This window comes from Dipteris shenzhenensis, chromosome 5 (genome assembly GCF_047967505.1).
Source record: "Dipteris shenzhenensis isolate YYH24624 ecotype China chromosome 5, Dip_SZ_1.0, whole genome shotgun sequence".
Lineage (NCBI taxonomy): Eukaryota > Viridiplantae > Streptophyta > Polypodiopsida > Gleicheniales > Dipteridaceae > Dipteris > Dipteris shenzhenensis.
The window spans coordinates 40750545-40757798 of record NC_141600.1 but is presented as its reverse complement, the minus strand read 5'-3'; the positions used below and the strand labels follow the sequence as shown (position 1 = coordinate 40757798).

The 7254-nt window shown below is 44.7% G+C and overlaps 1 pseudogene across 1 annotated transcript; it reads left to right on the top strand.

The window, feature by feature from the left end:
* Window positions 1–3548: 3548 nt before the first annotated feature.
* Window positions 3549–6531, top strand: LOC147902024 (uncharacterized; annotated as a pseudogene). The gene is made up of 2 exons (XR_015541058.1): window positions 3549–4336; window positions 4480–6531. The product of XR_015541058.1 is annotated as an uncharacterized LOC147902024 (transcript).
* The last annotated feature ends 723 nt before the right edge of the window (window positions 6532–7254 follow it).

Genomic DNA, 7254 nt, shown 5'->3' with positions numbered 1-7254 from the left:
TCATGTGTGCATAGGTGATCATATGTGCATAGCACTAACCCAATATAGTGCTATAAAAGAAAGGGTTGGATCCCCTAACCCTAACCCTAAATGGGTTTGTATATATTCTACATTTTCAACTAAATCTAGTGCACATTTAGTCATTTGTGGTGTGCTCTCCAGCTATGCCCTCTCTCCTCATATCCACTCTTCTCCTCTTCCCTCTTCATATTTTGTCATGGTATTAGAGCATGATTCTGCCTTCCATTGAGGCACCATTCTTCTTGTGAGAGATTGAGAGATCGAGAGATTGAGTGTTCTCTTTCGCTGAGAGAACTTTCGCTTTCTTGAGAGAATTTTCGCTTTCATGAAAGAAAATTTTCCGTCCATTGAGTGATAGAGAATTCTATTTCATCTCTTCTATTGTGAGAGAGAGTCTCTTTGGTGTTTTGTGTGACAAGATTTCTATCTGTGTCCTTTAGAACTTAGAAGGAAAGTGTTCTGAGAGAGAGAGAGAGATGGAGATTATCCTTTTTGTACTGAGAGCTCTATTACAAGATTTCTAAAGTACCATTCTAGAGTACTAAGAGAACTGTTGTGAGATCCAAGAGAGAGAGGATAGTTATTATGAGTAGCTGAGTGTGTAGGAAGCTCCAACAACTAAAGCTAGCAAGCTCCAAATCCTATGTCTTCAAAGGCATCTTCAGCGCTTACGGCCAACGACCTGAGCTTCTAAGTAAGGCTCTTAAGTAACGCTTCGAAACCAGCCTCTGCAACAGTGAGCCAATGTGCTCCTCAGCTGTCCGCCTCTCCAACAATGAGCCTCGTCCATGCAATAGGTTCCACACTCTTGCCAAACGACACAACAAAGCTCTAAGGCTCTTGCTACAAGCAAACGGCCAGCTTCCCTAGCCTCCAACAAACGGCTTCTTGTTGAGATATGGTGCCATGTGCACATAGATTAAAGGCTAAGGTATGGTATATGAATGTATTAAAGTAGCCACCCTAGGATGTGGGCTACATGATATGGACATGTGGATTGAGGATATCCACAAGAAGAGAGGTCCATCATGTATTGTTGAGTACAAGTGAGAAATGCACATTCACTCAAGATTTTGTTTATGAGTCCAAGCTAATCTATCTTGGAACCTAATTGAATTGAGGCACATGTCATGAGCACTCTCTTCATCATGTTTCCACACAGGTTCCATCCACCTTAGAGTGCTCCATAGATCCTGAGGCACACATACTGTCATAGTATCAGAGCTTAGATTAGTTATAGGCTTGCCTTAGGAGTTCATGGGTTCTCCTAGGTTAGTTTTAGTTTTAGATTTTAGATCAAGAGTGTTGTTCTTGAACGTTCTTTGCAAGAAAAATTTCCGTTCCATAGGTTTCTTTGGAAAATTTCCGTTCATATACTCCTTCCTTTGTGAGAGATCAAAAGGGAGAGAATAGGCATTCTAGTTTGAGGGAAAGCTTGTCACCTTTCATCTCCATCTCTAAAGAGCTATGACACAGCAAAGAAAGTGCTATCTACAAGCTCCCACAACGAACATGGCTTTACAAGGCAGCCTTTCATAGGGTCCAAAGGCTCACGCTTAGCTCACGATGGATTCCATCATCGACTGCCTACTCTACAGAGATCTTTATGACCCACAGACTGCTCTATCCTCTCAAGTTGGCCAACACCTTCTGCAAGATGCATCCATCTGCAAGCACGCAGACATAGAGATTAAGACAAGGCTTTAGCAATTGCTCCCACGACACCTTTGAGTAGTAGTCTACACGCTACAAAGCATCTCCAGTACATGGCTTCAGCACCTACACTCCTGTAGTGCCTCCAAACCCATTGTCAAACGGTCGCCAAAGTTGATCGCGATGGCAACCATCTATGAGCCAGCAGTGACTGAGTCTCCGACAAGACCCTAAGCTCCAAGTAATCTCTAGAACTCACCCCAACGTTGCTCTGCTCCTAGCTCCCCTGCTACATGGCCCATGCAAGCCACCTCTTTCAACAGCGATCTCTTGACTCCAAACAACTAACCGACTCTGGCAACACAACGCCCACAGAAGTATCCCGTGACTTAACAGACGGGCAAGCTTCAACTCTTTTTCATTGAACAGTCCATGGCAACACTTTCTCCAATTGGCTCTCCTCTAACAAATGCCACTTAGGACCACCGGAGACTCCACAACAAACATTTCCAATGCTCATTCAATAGATAGCTCCCGGTCTTTCACAACGAACCTTGTAGAAATCCACTGCCAGAAAGTTCGCCCAATGCTTTGCTGCCACTTGGAAGCACATGGATAGCATCTGCTTCAACATCGTTGAGTTGTATTTGCAGGCCTGCGGGATCATCTGGGAAGAAATTCTCTAGCACTAGCAACCTGCTGGAGGCATTCATGGGCAAAGATTCCTCTCTATTGGACTACGAATTGCATCTTCTTCCATAGCTCGTCGACCACTGAAGCCCACAGTGCTCATGCAAGCATTCTCCTTCGACGTTGCATTGCCTCAGAGTTCCTAAGGTTCTCCAAGGTCAATCAAAAAAATGACACATGGCAGATAAGAATTGACCAGGGGTTATTGATAGGACCCAAGGTTCAGTTTATGGCTAGGTTGACTTGCATGGTTTAGTGGGACCATGGTTAAGTTAATTTAGACTTAGGTTAAGCAACTTAGGTTAGAAGGTTGCCACATGGCATAGTGCCACCCAAGCATAGTCCCCTTGTCAAGCACAGTTTGGAATTCAGCATATGAATCCCTGTGCCATCAAGGCCCCCTCTTCGTCACAAAAACTTCGACAAAGTGTAACTTGCAATTTAGGAGGAATTTGCACATGCTCTAAGCTAGACCACTTTACAAATTATTAGTGGAGTTCTTATGGACCGAAGAGTGCGACCTAGCCTTTGAGCTTTTAAAGTGGCACCTAATCACAGCACCCATCCTTATATCTCCCAATTGGGATATTGATTTTCATGTTCATACTGATGGATCCAAGTATGCAATTGGGAATGTGCTTTGTCAACCTAGTGAAAATAAGAAAGACTACCCCTTCTACTTCGCCAGTCGACAACTCAATTGAATCACCTTCACTTGGTTTTTCTCTAATGCACTCTTTCCCTTTTACATGTTATTGGAATATTTTGTTACTTTAAGTTTTGTTAATATGGGAACTCTCGTTGTGCTACCTTGTTTCTGAAATGATTTATTTTAAAAGGATGACCACCCCTTAACCAAAATTTGTTTCTTTTGTTTGGTTTTTTGCTAATCGTTGACATGAGTCCGAGACAATCTCAAATAGGATTCCTTCTTTGTGGCTGATGATCTTCATTTTGATTTTGTTAGCACTGCCCCTAAAAGGGGCAGGCTATAGCATCGATTGAGTTTTCTTTTGAAATCGGATTAGCAGCCACCTCGCATCCATTCAACAGGTTTGCATGGTTGCCAACTGGCCATGGCTCCCTTCCCCAAGTCCTTCCTCCCTTCTTGGGTCCCCTTGTCATTCAAGGCTCTCACCAGTTCTCGTCTCTTGATGCCATACTGTTAAGCCTGATGAGCCATCATGGATCTCATAAGATCGAATGCCAGCAAATGGGTCCCTAAGAAGAAGGCCATGGAGGAGATCTTCCCCGTTTCAGAGGAACAGCTGAAGAGGAAGGGGAAGGCCAAAGTGAACACCCAATGCTGCTGAAAACCAGTGTTGGACGCGATCCTACTGCCCCGGGAGAGGCTAGCCTCAAGACTCGAGGTCCTTTCTTGTTTCAGGCATGGCTAGATCCTCAGCTAGCTCCAATTGCCAGCGCAGGACTCCCCCATGTGCTGGAAGAGCTACTCATACACATCCCTTACTTTTTGGTCTCCATCTTCTACAACATAATCGTCAAGTTCTTCAAAACCTATGCCGACGAGCTGCTGGACCTGACCGAGACCAAGTACGGCCTGCAGAGGGAAGACGCCTTACATAATATAATATCATATTTTTCTTGGGGTTCAACGCGTTTGGGCGGCTGAATCTATTTCTCCCGATGCTAGTGGGCTACGTTGGGAGGGCGGGGCACAAGCTACATGAGGAGCTAGCGAGCAAGGTGATGGAGCAGTGAAGGCAGAAGGGGAGAAGTTGAATGCGGATGCAGTAAGGCGGATGGATCTGGTGAAGTGGACGGTGTACAAGGCGTTCAGGATGGCACCGCCGGTGCCATATTAGTACGCAGGAGCGAAGGAAGATCTGGTGATAGAATCGCACGATGCGAAGCTCGAGGTGAAGAAGGGAGAGATCATAGGAGGGTGCCAGCCATTTGCGGAGAGAGATCTGAAGGTGTTCGAGGAGCCGGATAGCTTCATCGCAAAGAGGTATGCAGCAGTTTTGAAGGATTCTCGTAAAGCTTGGATTCCATTTGACATATAAAATTCAATTCTAGCATCAGAAAAGTTACTTGCTCTCTGTTGTCTTTTTGCTGTGCTCCGCTTCACCGGTACGAAATCGCATTAGCTAGCTGCGTAAACAGAACCAGCATGGATGAGGTTTATCTTCAAGAAATAATGCATAATCAAGAGATGATGGAAGGGTTCGATGTCGAAAAGATTATAGAAATGGGTGACCGACACAGAGCTGAATTCGTCCGAGATTTCGTGAGCACCATTGGGCCTCCAAGAGAGTTTCGAGTTATCGACTGCAAAGTCACAACAGAAGGGAAGAAAGTGGTGTTGAGAGATTGGCATGAACCGACAGGCTACACAGCCTTGTCTCATACGTCTGTTGGCGTGGATGTCTACAGTGTCTTCAACTGCGAATGCGCGTCAACGTGTTTTGCAAAGGTAGCACGGTGTTCAAGGGATCCTTGCCCTGGCAAGCATGACGACACACATTGGCAAAGAGTTGGCGATATCGTGAAGATGTGTGAAATTTTGATGGCAGCGGGAGTAGAATACGTGTGGCACGATGGTGTGTGTATTGCACAGCATGACGGAGCAGAAGTGAAGGAGACGATGAAGCATATGGGATGGATTTACGCAAATGCAAAGGACACCGTGATTTTTTTGTATGATGTAGGGAGTCCTATGTCACCGATCAGGCACGAACCACGTCCAGGGATGGATTTAGTAGATGTGGGTTCACGTTGGCACACAAGGGTATGGACATACCAAGAGGCATGTCTGTCAATTCGAAGGCGATATTGTGTCCGTCATGTGGGCGGCAACAATTTTTGTCACTTCAAAAGTCTGCAAGAATTTGAGAATGAAATAGCAGATTTGTATAAAGATGACTGCAATATCGTAGTGATGGAGGAGAAGGACTATTGGCAACTCCTGTTCAATCTGTTCAAAGCCTTGGCATCCTTGCTTGCAGATGCGTACCGACGGGGCGAGGACATCATCGATTTTGCAAAAGTAGAAGCATGGTTGGGCTGCCTTGTCAGCTGCATTTTTACGTTGTTAAACAATTGCTTTAGATTCCCGAGTGCGGAAACTGTCTTGAGCGCCGTTTCAGAGCGTGATTGCACGTTCGAAGGGGATCGAATCAACAGCATCCTTGCGCTAGCAAAAGTGAGGGATTTCGTGGTCTCAAAGGACCCGGACAACATGGAGTCCTGCACAATCGAATTCTTCAAGAGACAGGGGGAACAAGGTCTAGCACTAGCCGTGTTTTCATTGAATGATACATGGCAAGCTCTGAACATACAGGAGCAACATCTGGCACCAATGAATTTTACATGGGAAGCTCTTATCAGGTGTACCGTCTTCTCCCGGCTGTGGCTCAGGTTGGCCGCCTGCATGTTCAAGAAACAACCTGATCAGGCTGCAGGCAAGAGCCATTCATGGGTGCCCAGCTTGTCAACTTACGTGATGGCCATTCGGATGCGTGAAGCGATACGAATTACAGATTTCATTGGCTTCAAGGTGCTATATGATGGGAGGATCCGGCTGAGAGGAAAGCTGGCGAGCATATCTGTGCAGTTAATCATGCCTCTGAATGATGATGAGCAGCTGCAGCTGCAGCAGGAAGTCGAGGGCGAGTTGGTTATGAATTTGAGGTCATCATATGGTATTCACTTCGAAGCGTTTGCACTGGGTTCTAATTCTAGTGTGCAATGGGGTAACGCCTGGCTTGCACAAAGGGATCGGTTTCCTGTGATCCAGGGACATGAAATCAAGAATGGAGAGAGCTTCCATGTATACTTGGTGTTCCCAGAGGCATGGCTGCTGCAATCAGAATCAGATTCAGAGGGGAATACTGTGCATGGGCTGTTGGTAACAGGTCGGTTGCAATCACAAGTTGTCAAGCTGGGCTTCTTTGAGTTCAATCCAGCACTCACTGGCCATCTGAGAAAGAATCACACTCTTGTCACCCTCTTACAGAAGCTTATAATTGTGTAGGAATCACACTCTAGTCACCCTCTTACAGAAGCCCCTCTTTCAGAAGCTTGTAATTGTGTAGGAATCACACTCATTAGTCACCCTCTTACACAAGCTTTAATTGTTTAGGCCATTGCTATCTTCTCTGCTAGTATTCTATTAGTTGTAAATCAATGCCAACAAATATGCTGTCAAAGTGGTATCCTGCCTTGCAACCCACCGATCAAGATGATAGGTATCAAGATTTTTAATACGTAGGACTTAAGAAAATCACATTAGTGTCTAATTCCCATAGGCTATCTAGAAAATTAACATCGGCTTTGTAAGGCTAAGCAAATAAGACAAAGTTGTTCACCTTACAAACATCCATACAACCCTGATTTCCATGGGTCTACCAACCAATCACTGTGAAACTAGACAATGGAACATAATATCTAGAATAACTCAAACATGTAGATAGTTTATGGATTCCAAAAACTCTCCAAAAATGGCATGAGAGAATGGTGTGTCTGCATTTATAATTTCCCAAAATTATTATAGAAACATAACAAGTTAGGGAACATATAGATAGAGATCGCAACAAATCCTACAGGTAAAAGCCCAAAGTAGAGTTGAACCTGGTAAAAAATATGCAATGGAGATCATTCCCATCTCCTCTCTAACATGGCATGCTTATCCTGGTACTGTAGCTAGCATTTTGTATAAGCATCCTTCCTTGACACCTTTTGCTACTAGCTAACATCTTTTGGATTTATCTCTGCCAGTGCATTCATCTCCATCGAAGATGACTCGATAGTTGTGTTCTGTCATTTGACCTACTGACAAAAGGTTCTTGCTGAGCTTCGGAACATAGAGCACATCTTTCACCAATTCTTTTGTACCAGTGAAATTGTTCATAAGGATAACACCTATCC